This window comes from Canis lupus, chromosome 5 (assembly GCF_011100685.1).
Source record: "Canis lupus familiaris isolate Mischka breed German Shepherd chromosome 5, alternate assembly UU_Cfam_GSD_1.0, whole genome shotgun sequence".
Lineage (NCBI taxonomy): Eukaryota > Metazoa > Chordata > Mammalia > Carnivora > Canidae > Canis > Canis lupus.
This window is the reverse complement of record NC_049226.1, coordinates 84,212,676-84,225,188: the sequence shown is the minus strand read 5'-3', so window position 1 is coordinate 84,225,188 and position 12,513 is coordinate 84,212,676.

The following is a 12,513-nucleotide window of genomic DNA, read 5'->3' as shown; positions in this document are numbered from 1 at the left end:
AATGAGGGGCAGGCATTGAATAGAGTGTTCCAGGCATGTGTTGGTGAAGAGTCTCTGTCTTACTTGCTGAAACCACCATCCTCACAAACACCAATTTGCTTTCCCTTCTTATTAAAGACTGAATGTTTGTGTCTCCCCAACACCAAATTCCTGTGTTGAAATCTTAACCCCCACTGGGATGGTATCAGGAGGTGGGACATTTGGTAGGTGATTATGTCAGAAGGGTAGAGCTCTCGTGAATGGGATTGGTGCCCTTATAAAAGGGACCCCAGGGGGCTCTCCTAGCCTCCCTCTACCATATGAGGGTACCAGCAGAACTTGGCGGTCTGCATCCCAGAAGAGAGGCCCCACCAGAACACAGCCGTGCGGGTGCCCTGATCTCCGACCGCCAGCCTCCAGAACTGTGAGAGATAATCATCTGTTGTTTATGAGCGACCCGCGCTGTGGTGTTCTGCTACAGCAGCCTTAACTGACAAGACCATTCCCTTTCTACATGCAGATCACACAAGCTTGTGATATGTGTCTCTTAATTTTCCCTTTTTTTTCCCCTCCTTAATCTATGAGCTGTTCTTCCTCTTGCCTAAATTAGTACAAAAATCTCCAATTAAACTATAATCCCGTCTCCAGTCTTTTTACTCTTGCCTGGATGTTATAACACTTCCCCAAGGACTACAGATTGTGCAATCTGAGCTTGTCATTTCCCTTTTTAAATCTCTTTGATGTGCGTGTGTGTGCATGTGTGTGTGTGTGTGTGTGGTGAGGCCACAGGTTTCCAATGGCTCTAAAACACCTGAAGGTTAAGCTCAGACTTTAGATCCGTACACTGCCCTTCACGATCTGTCATCACCTGAACCCCTAGCTAGCCTCGTCTCCCTTCCCCATCTCCACGCTGTGCTTTCTGAATGCCACGTTAGCCCTCAGCCTCGTCATATACTTCCACCTACTGCCAGTAATGGTCTTCCCCCCTTCTTTGCTGGGCAAAACCTACTTGTCTGTCAAGACTTAGAGTCTCAGCTCTCATGGTGTCAGTCCTGACTGCCCAAGTCAGGCTTCTTTTCTGGCCTGAATGACAAACCTATCACAGTGGAGTGTACATGTCTGATGACTTGTGTATTTCTCCCATTAAGCCACAGACCCCAACTCATCTGTATCCTCGGGGTCTGGGACCACACCTAGAATGGGGGAGACACTCAGTGCATGTTTGTTAAGCTAAACTTTTATCCCTGGTGAACGGAGCTTTGAGGATCATGACTGCTCGGGTACATATGGGAAGACCGTACCGTGTTTCACACATTCATGAGGAAGTTGCGGTACCATTCCTCACAGAGTCAACCTAAAACCCGAGAGTCCCCAGGGCTCGGCCAAAACCCTGCATCTAAGCAGTTAGAATTTACACTGCAACTGGCACAGCAGATCAGAAACACCTCAACAATGCCTCCCCTCAAGGGATGGGAAAGTTCCAGGGACCAAACACGGCTTCAACCATAGTCACTAGAACCACTTATTACCTCAGCCCAACATTAAACATATATTAAATTGATTTGGTAACTGCCCCACCCAAGTTTTAAGGAAGAAAAATGCATGCACATTCTAATAAGTAATCTTAAAAAGTCATTTTATACATACTTTTATGATCAAACAATGCAATATAAAACAAATATTTAAAACTTATCTTAAAACATAGCTACCCTGATAAGCATAATTTAGAAACCTTTAATGAATTCACCTCAATTAGCCTTTAATTAAATAGCTCATTAAAAGCTGATTTGAATACTGCTCATGGAGAAATCCTTGTTCAACTGTTGTGACAGAACAGGAAGTTAATGAAGTTAAAATTAAGCGCAATTTGGGGGGAACAGTCTGAAAGTCATAAAGCTACAGGAGGAAATAAAATCTCTGAACTTTGCCTGACACCTGAGACTTTTCATCATCAGCAGAGGCTCGAGTCAAGGGTAGATTTGACGCCCCAGGCAGGAAACAGGTCTTGCCACCCTTTGTTCTCAGCTCGGGGCTTAGGACATTGGAAGCAGAGGTCATGTGTGATGAATGAGCAAATGAATGAAGGAACAGAGCAGATCGGTGCACGTTCTAAATCCAAGCAAAAGGGAAAATTATACGAAATAAAGTTACATTAGCGAAGCATCTGCCATGTGTCAAACCTTTTGAAGGAATTTTTTAAAATCTGTTTCTCCTTATAGCCCTTCATGCTGAGGCTAAAATATTCTTCTTCTTCTTCTTCTTCTTCTTCTTCTTCTTCTTCTTCTTCTTCTTCTTCTTCTTCTTTTTTTAGGTGGTTAACTAACACAGGTAGCAAATATCTGAGCTGAAATTGAGATGGTAGAGAACCCCAAACATTTTAAATTTTTCAAGGCCCCTTTATGGACTTAATCTGAAAAAAAAAAAATGTCTGCTATCAGCCTTCACCTTCTCCTGACCCTCCCCACTGCCAACTCCTTCCAAAGAATATATCCCCAAGTCACTGACTTTTGTTGCCATAGCTCCGTCATTCTTGGGATGTCATCCATCAACTGATTATTCCTGTAAATGCAGCTCCGTTGCCTCCCTGTGGGAAACCTGAGCCTGAGTTTAGCCAGGCAACCCTGAGGGACAGAAGCAAGCTTCCGAGGGAGACTCTGGACCTCTTGCGCTGCAAGGCACTATCACACCGTCTTGGAAGGGGAGAGAGAAATACAGGGTTACCCTTTTCACCATCTTCATCATTTAGGGACAGACCTAGTAGATTTTAAAGCAGGAAAGCACGGAAGGAATCAATTTGACCTGAAATTCCAAACACAAAATCAGGTGTTCCCAGACCTGTTGCTGCCACCCAAGAGGCTTCACTTGGCTGTGCAGGGCCCAGCTTCTGGGTTCCCAGCTGGAGTGAGCCACTTTGGATGGTCAGAGGTGTCAAAATCCTGGGTCCACACTCTGGGGGGAGGGCCTAAGGGACCATGAGGAAGATGGACATGTTTCCTTGGCACAGCAGGAAGCAAGACCTGCTTGACTGGAGTGAAACCTCTGTCTGGGATGCTGCAGAAACCTGGACTGCAGGGAAACCACTGCCCAGCTCATGACGCTGCAGGCCATGCTGGCCCAGATGTAAGCTTGAGCAGAATTGCAGCTTCCAAAGACCCCAGGAAGCAAGGGGTGGAGACTTGAGGTTTTCTAGTAGCTTCGTAAGGGCTACAGTGAGAAGATGGAGAAGCTACAGTGGGGCAAAAGCGGTCCCAACAAGCAGGCATCTGGTCCCCTACCCCAGTGTGGCCAGAACAGCTATATTTTCTCTTTTATGGATCAAGCTATTGCAAGAAAAGTCTTTAGGACAAACATTTTCCTGGCATAAGGATAAATGGTATTTGGAAGATGCTGATAGGGCCCGATTCCTTAACCATACCAACCCCGCTGTTGGTTTTACAATTTCTGTTTGCATACTTCAGAGCTGGGCTAGAAGTGTGTCTGACCTCTAAGAGCAGACTTTTCCATTCTCAGACAGGTGTGAGCTTGAGAACCACCCTCCGTTCATCACACCATTCTGAAGCTTACAGCTTCTCGCCCTATCTATATTCTTTGTGGTCTCAAGGAAAGTCTATCATCTACATGGACATTAAATAGCATTTATGAAGCACCAGCTATTGGGCCAGCTGATCTCTTTCACACACACCCCATCACCGGTTACATCAGGTAGGGATTATCAGTATTCCCATTTTGTAGACAGTAAGGCTCAGTGAGTTACGATAACTAGATCACATTGATGGAGGAGAGCAGTGATGAGATTCAAACTGTCTCTGAGTCAATATCCCATCTTGGCAAATAATCCAGAATACAGAGGGAGGGAAAAAGATGGCCTCTCTGATCATCAAGGTCTTCTAAAATCCCAGGCTGGGGTCCAGGAGCCTCTGTGCCCTGTGGCCGCTGGACTTCATGTTCACATGGCCATGCATCTTCTTCTTACCTCAGTCCCCAGGACCTAACACATTATGGGTACTCAGTAAATGTGTGCCACGAAATTAAATGAACACAGAGGGCAGGAAACTCCTTGAGCTGACTTCCATTTCTTTAATGCTAGTGTTTTCTGGACCGTGGTCTGTGAATCTACAAAATCTACTTAATTGGCTGCCTATGAATATGTTTTGAAATATGATACTGTGTCTCACCCAGTTCTCCAGCCTCATGTCCTGCCAAGTTCTCTCGGCCTTTCTGTGCTCCTGTCTCTCTAGGATCTTGAATGGGCCGTAGTCCTTCACCCTGCAGTAGGGTTGGCATGGACTCCTTCCCCTGGCTCCTCTTTTGCTCCACCTTTACTTGCTACTCCCTACGCACCCACCCTTTCTTCAAGGAGCCTTTCTGTTTCTTTCCAGTATAGACTAAGTGCCCCTATGCAACATCCCGTGGGACTCTGTAGTGTTTTCCTTTTACAATGTCATAATTCTCTATACTAAACATCTTCACCTCCAGTAGGGAAACCTCTGGGAAGGAGAGATGGTGTCTCCTGCCCACCATGGGATTGCCACTACCTGGTACCTGGTGGAGGCTCAGTAAGTATGTACGAAATGAATGTATACATGAGCGAATAAAAGTCAATGCGTGGTTCTCTAACATGTGCATAGAAACCATTTTAAGATTAAAACAAACACCTATTTAAATGTTCACAGCCAGGTAAATCCTTCTGCCTTATCCAGACAGCCACAGGAGCTCACTGCCTTCCTTTCCTCACTCGCCAGGGTGCCGCTATCTACAAGCCTGGCCAGGCCACGTCAGCATTTTGGGAACGTCTAGGAAGGTTGAGTTAGAACCATGAGTTCTGCTTCCAGACCATGAAGAGCATATGGGACACAGCATCATTAAACTGAGGGTAATTGGTTGTGAATAAGTTTGCAATTTTTTCAAAAGTCCATGTGTGCGTGAGAACACTCAGGCTGGGTTTGTGTGTCCTTCCCAGAGTCAGCACATGAGTGAGCACATTCATATTCTCAAGCAGCTTTCAGTGCGCTAAGACAGTACAGGTGACAATGGGTCTTTCCCTAGCACAGACCGCTGGGTTTCATCACGCATCCATCATTCATTCATCCCTCATTCAGGCCTGGTTAGTTAGTTCACAGCCACCTTCAGGGTTCGGTCCATTCCAGCCAGCCAGCCAGCCGTTTGCATTTCAAAGTATCTGATCTTGGGCTAAAGCCACTGCTTTGCCCCATAGTGGGGCAGTTCTCAGGCATGTTCCTCACAGTCTCTCAGAGGCCCGAGCAGAGCTGAGCTGCAGTTGCCCACAGCATTAATCTGTCCCTGGACGTAACCTTTGCTAGCTTCCCTCAATTCCTTGTCTCACTCTGCCACTCTCTCACTGGCCTCCCTGAAATTACCTCTCTACATAAGCAATCTGTACCCAAACCACTGTCTAAGGGTCTATGTGAGGGGAGACAAAGTAAGAGATCACAGGAGCATACTCATTCCTCTCAGATCACCTAACTCATTAGTGATTCCATCAGCCTCCCTCGTTAGACAGTGGGCTCCTTGAGAACCGGGACCCTGGCAGCTGTTGCTTCTCCGTTGACTACCTAGTGCCTGGCACAGAGCAGGTGCTCAGTGAGTCTTTCTTAAATGAAGAAAAGGGCACGCCAAGCTGTGTCTCCAGGGCTGGACATAAACTGTATTGACTCAACCCCAGCTCCCAGGTTAGAAGAAGCAAATTGAAATATTTAAAATATCCTCTCATTGAGATCACTGTCATCCATTAACATCAGGTGTGGTAGGTCTTAGGAAAGACTGTACTGAACCCAGCTAAAGAGTAACCAGCGAAGCCTTCTCAGGGAAGTGGTCCCGAAGCCTAACCGCACAGGGCACAGACACAAAGAATCTGTGGGATTCTTGAGAAGAAGCAGAGTACAAGTTCATGGGAGAAGTTATAACACCCTCTACTCAAAGGCTCAGAACCAGACTAATCGTATTGTAGTAAATATTAATAATGAAAATGAATAGCAAACACATCCGTAACAGCATGCACATCTAGCGTGCGCACTCAGATGAGGCCTTTTCTAGAAATTAGGCTGATCTAAAAATACTCTTGTGGAGGTGATCTCATTTTCTGGAAGCAGTGATTAGGGCAGCAGGGGGCTTGGCCCGGGGATGTTTCCTGTCTGCCAGAGCTTTGTCAGTCCCCAGGGGCCGGGAGTCTTGTTCAGGGAGCAGATGCCACCCCGGCAGAGCCTCTGAGGTCTAAACTCTGCCTCTGTCTATCAAGAGCCATACCTGCAGTTGTCAGAAACTCTGTTTTCATTTGCAAATGTACTTAACACTGGGAGGGATTTGCCAAAGTGTCTATCAACTGTGAGCATTGAGTAGGATCCACGTTTGTCTCTTACATTATGGTGCAGCTGAGTGCTGTAGCCAACAACCCCAGAACCTCAGTGGCTTAATGTGCAAAAAGTTTATTTCTTGCTCACATGAAGTAGAATCGGGCATTAGATGAGTGGTCTTCCAATACTGCTATTTAGAGAGCCAGTCCTCATCAGCTGGTGGTTCGGTCACCACAGATCTCAGAGCTCCCCTTGGATGTTCTACACCCTAACAGCAGCCTGGGCAAGAGCCTCTCAGGTTGCACAGGGATCTGTACTGGTTGAGCCTGGTGAGGTTTGCTATTACAGCTCGCATGTCATCGGTCATAACTCACTCCAAACCCCACTGAAATGCAAGGGAGCATGAGAGTCTTGGTCCAGCTGTGTTCCCAGGCAGAAAAGATAACAGGATTTTGTGGACTTACAGTTCTCGCCCATACTTTTCAAGGTATATTTTGAAAGGATGAGGCCACAAGAGAATAACCAAGTATGGCATTCTCTATCTGGTTAATGGAATGCAGCCTGTCCTCCTTCTTGATTAGATTTTTTTTTTTTTAACTGACAATGGGGATAAGGAGCTGAAGTCTGTTGAACCCATTGATCTAGAATTTGACTAATGAATGTGTTGTTACGAAGACTTAATGGAGAAAGTGTCCAAATCACCTTTTTCACTTTAGGCAATGCAAGGACCAAAACTTAGTAATGTTCAAGGAATAGACTGCCTCTTGGCCCAAAATATGACTTTAGTTTTGGGGAAAAGTTCAGAAAAACCTTGTGTGTGTGTGTGTGTGTGTGCGCGCACGCACGTGTGCATATGCATATGTAAGTGTGAGAGGTGGATGTCGAGATATACTAAGTGAGAATGTATCCCCAATATCTGTGTCTTAGAAAATCTCTAGATTAGAGTCAGAGGATCTGAAATTATTTTCTCCATATTAAGAACCGAGTTGAGCCTCTAAGGTCTGCAACTCTATTAGATTGTTATAATCATCTCCATTTTAAAGGTGAATAAACCAAGGCTGAGAGGCATTAAGAATTTTGCCTCCAAGGCTATATGGCAACTTAAGTGGTGGAGGTAGGATTAAATGCCCCAAAATCCTATATGAAAGACCATTGCCAACAGTATGTTTTCTGAAGCCTCTTAGAGGTATTGGCTGATTGCAGGAAAAATATTGCTTTCTAAAGTGCATGTAGCCCATTTATGACCATTGTATACTACTTTCTAGAAATTTAGACTGAAGTGGAATAAACAAAATTCCATAGTCCCTCTACCCAACCACAACCATGGCTAAAATGTTAGCAAAAATGAGAGCAAATATTTATTAATCACCTTGGTCTCCAGAAGTCTCTAGAAGTCTTCAGAAGCCTTCTTTACTAAATTATTACCTCTGTCCAGGCCTTCTTTATGCTTTTAATCACCCTTCCTATCTTCCCTTCTAAACATTGACTTGGAGAAGCCAAATAAACGTCAGGGTCAGGCCAGACCACGCTTTTACCGACAAGTCTGTTTTCCAATGCAAAGTAGCAATTTTGGAAACTCCAAACTCAGGGATAATGTTACTTATAATAGATCCATTTCAGAAAAGGTGGTGTGGCCAGTGACAATGACCTGGTGATATTGCAGTTCTCAGGAAAGGACCAAAGTCAGTGCACCTGGATGTTGAGTTTGCTGTTTCCGATATATGTGCACTGTCTCTAAGTATTGTAACATCTCTCTTTTCCATCTTACTATGAAATAATAGAAATAATTGAAGAACATTTAAGTAGAGTTCAGCTAACATACCCATTCATTCCTCCGATACTACTTGGTATGTTCTCTGCACAGAGTGCCATGGCAGGTATGAAGGATACAACACAGATAAAATTGTATTTATGGCGTGTTTTCCCCTTAGAGTCTAGGAAAAGAGTAACAAGAACTCAGTCCTTGGTCACCAATGCCATATGTGTTCCTATTAAGTATGGGAGGCAGAAGGGACATTTCAATATCATCATTTTACTGAGGAGGAAATTGAGACCCATGAAGCACTTAGTGACTTACTGAGGGTGAAGCACTGGTAGAAAGTAGTCAATTTAAAATTCAGACATATGTTTGTGATTTGTGATGTAAATAAGGGCATTCTGAGGAGTTACAAAAAGTCATTCAGACACATTATACCTAAAATACCACAAGATCCGTATTGCCCAATATTGCTTTTCTAACCACTTATTTGGAGGATCATGACAGTCACTTGTTGGGATGTTCTAGTCACAAGTCCAAAAACAATCCCATATTTCCTCTGCCTCTGAAATTGTGCATTAAAGTACCCAACCCAGTGCTTGGCATTTGACAAGCGCTTGGCATATATCACATATTCCTGCATTTGTCGCATTTGAGATGATGACACATTATTACCAGCTTACCTACTTTTCAAATGTGCACCTACCCATTCACCACCAGACCCCCCCAAAAAAAAATCACGACTAAGTTTATTTTGGTCCCTGAGACATTTCCATAAATTATTGAGGAAAAAGTACCAGTTTACTAGCAAAATAAAATTTAAATCTTAGCACAAATCTGCTATAACCTCAACATGTTTAAAAAGGTGCCTTTGTCCATTGTTTCACTCCTAACAATTATTGCCCTTTAGTCCTGGGCTGATGTTTTTTAACAAGGAATTGATTTGAACTGAATTGGAGTAGCTGACATGGCACACAAGGTAAGCATTGAAAGGAGCTTTTCATTTTGGCCATATCATATGTGTATAAATTATCTTCAGCAGGGAGAGTCGTATTATAAATCATTTGTGCCAATAAATGTCTCATTAAATCTAACTTTCACTTATGGAGTATGCAATTGTCATTATATAAATATTATTTAATTACATAATGGCTCAACTTTAAGAAATCTGAATTTAACTAACATTCAAACCATATTCATAAAATGCTCTATCCTAGCGACTATTTGAGAATTCCATAATCTTTTGATTAAAGACTGTAGTACTTTGCTGATTGTATTTGGATAAGCTGTGTTGTCTTTATAATAAGGTATGTTGATATTAAAAATGATTAAACATTTTCAAGGGAAGAGCCACTTCATGTTCACCCACCTTTCATCTCCATATTATGAATTATATATTATTCTTTCACTTCTATATCCTAAATACCTTTTTCTCTTTCTTTGTAGGCAATTATACAATGACCCATCCATATAGCTCATGAGATTTCTCAATTTTTTATGAATGTCTGTAAATATGGAGGAAATGAGTGCAAAATTTATAACCAGTTGGACCCTATTAAATTTTTTTTTTTTTTTGGTTGGTGGGGTATAGTCATCGGACTGCTATGTTTGAGTTTAAGAGGAAATTATTACAGAATGGTATGGGGAGTGATGGATATTTAAATCTAGAGACTTCTTTTAGCTTAGTATGCCACCAGGTTCCACGTACCCTGAAGTTTTGCAAGAGCTAATTTGAATGCTACTTTGATGTATTTTCTGGGAAATGGCTGGAGATTCAGAGCCCAGGGCATGATGAGTGGGTTTTGGCTGCCAGCTACCAAGAAGAGGGTGAAGGAAGTGGGATCGGGTTGGGTCTATGAAGAGTGTCAGTGTCCAGGGAGGCATGATAGACTCAAATTTAGGCTCACTGGGCCTTGGCCCAATGCTAATATTCACAATAACATAATATTCATAAAACATAACACAGGATTCTTCAGAGAGCAGCTGCGCTTGAGATGTGATTAGCGGCAAAGTGGTTTGAAGATTGCCCCAATCCATGATAGAATATAATCCCTATGAGGACAAAGCCCACACCTTTTTCATTCCTGATTATATCCGTAGAACCCAGTACCAGGTCAGCACACTAGTTTTCTAGAAAGATTTGCCAAAGTCTGGAGGGAAGGAGGATGCAGCCAGGGTTTGGGCACAGATAGAGCATCAGACTTGTGGGCGGGGATTTACTACATGGTTGGAGACCTAAGGCAGACCTCTAAGAAAAAGTCAGGTGTGTGGACTAGTCCTTGAGTAAAAAATATCTTAGGAGAGGGGAAAGTCAAGATGCGCAGAGCTCACTCAAGGAGCAGTAGGTACCATTCTGAGGTGGGATGTGTTTCTATTCTTCTCACTTATTCATTCATCAAACACTTATTGGGCACTGGCTTTGGGCTTCAAATATCATGTGATGCTTTGGGACACAGTAATAAGATGCCTGACTTAGGAGAACTCGTGCCCTATTGGGGAAAAGGCATTCAAGCATCCTTACGCAGTAGGCCAGCACAGGCTGGGAGAATGGTGTGTGCAGAGTCTCAGCACGGCTGCCTCCTGCATGGTCATCCGGAGGTCCCATTTTGAGGAGAGCCCCAGTTGTCCTCCACATCAGGGTGCCAACATTCTAGAAAGCCCGAATGATATTTAAGGTGTTGGTTACTTCATTTTGATCAGCACTTGGGCTGAATCAGGCACTATGCAATAGGGCTTCCAAAATATTAATTCACTTATTCCTCACAGCAATACTGAGGAATAGGTACTAACGTTCCCACTGTATAGCCGAGGAAGCAAGAAATCAGAGGTTAAGTCATTTGTCCAAGATCCCACAGATAGGGGAATCCTGGATTGGAACTTACAAAATTGCATTCCAAAATCCATAAGGGTGAGCCCTGCCTACCTCAGCTCACACTGATCTACTGTGTAAGTGTGAGGTGAAGTCGGTGAACGTAGGTGAGTGGAGTTGTCCGGGGGTGTCTCGTGGAAAGTATGGACTTAAGTCCACAAGTGAGGGAGAAAAGCCAGTTGTTCTAGAACGGGTGTCCAGTAAAAAGGAAGATGTGAGTGTATAAATCTGTTCATTCATTTGAAAGACATTTATTTAGGATCTGCAAAGGATGTGGGGCCTTGTGTGAGGCGCAGGGCACGCAGTGGTAGCAAGCGGTGTGTGGGGGGGGGAAGGCCCTTTCCTCTCGGAGCTCCCAAGCTAATGAGGGATTCAGCAAGTCAACAGGTGATTCTAATAGCCTGAGGTGCAGACTCAGCAGAGGGGCTCCTGGCTAGTGGGGTGGGGGGGGCTAGTCGAGGGAGGACTCCCGGGAGAAGGGCAACACGGGGAGAACAGCATCGGAGGCATCTGCGATGAGATCTGGGGAGCGTGCTGAGCAACCGAGCAAGGGGTGTGGAAGCAAGAGGCAGCGATCCAAGAGGATGCTGGGTTTAGAGAGACCGGCTACTCCCCGGGCCCGGCTCCTGCTGCCCAGAATGGAGCCAGCGAGGTCTCCCCAAGGACGGCGTCTCAGTATCTCCGAGGAAAATATTATCGATCACGCTTGGTTCCTCAAACCCAAGGCAACTTTTCCCCTGCATCAGCAATTTAGTAGATTTAACTAAGTTATAAGACATTTCGGTTCCAGTCTGCCTTGTGAAGCGCTTATGAAAAGGCCTTTATAAATCTTTATAATAATGAATTATGAACAACAACAAAAAAAAGCTCTGCAGCGTCCCCCCGCCCCGCTCCCCGCCCTCCTGCGCCTCTGAAGGGGAGAGCTGAGCCTGACTCATATATTCTGCTTCGTCTGGCCTTGTTTTCTTTTGAAGACAAGAGAACATCATAACCTTGAGCTATCTGGTAGGAATAAAAGATTGATGCAAACTTTACTGTGTAAAATTTGGGGTCTTTTCATCCAGATGTGAAGACAATTGAATATCATAAAAATGCACAACCCACTCGAGGAAAACTTCTTTTGCCCAAACACCAAGAACCTTCACCTTGAGAGAAACCTCTTTCTGTGAAAATAAATAAATTAATACACGCCTTCATGGCAGATAGATGTCTCCGGCAGTTTCAAATCTTGAAGCGAGAAAGTCCAACCACCTCATTTTAACAGAGCGAGACTGGTGACCGAGGAGGGGACCGTGACTCACTTAGGGTCACCAAACACATATGGGCAAACTCAAACCCAGAATTTGAGGCCAGAGTTCCCTTTCATACCCACACTATTTAGCTGTCACCCCCTGGGCCACGATGCGAAGTGTGCCTTTCATCCCGGGATGCTCCAAACACATAGGAAAGGAGCACCAGAGCCCTCGCTGGCTGAGGCCACCTAGGAGAGGGGCCGGAGGGCCCGGAAAACACCCAGTCCTGAGAACACCCTGGGACAGTCCACATCTCATCGTCATGTTCATCACAAATGAGCACTAGGGCGCCTGATTAAAGGGGCA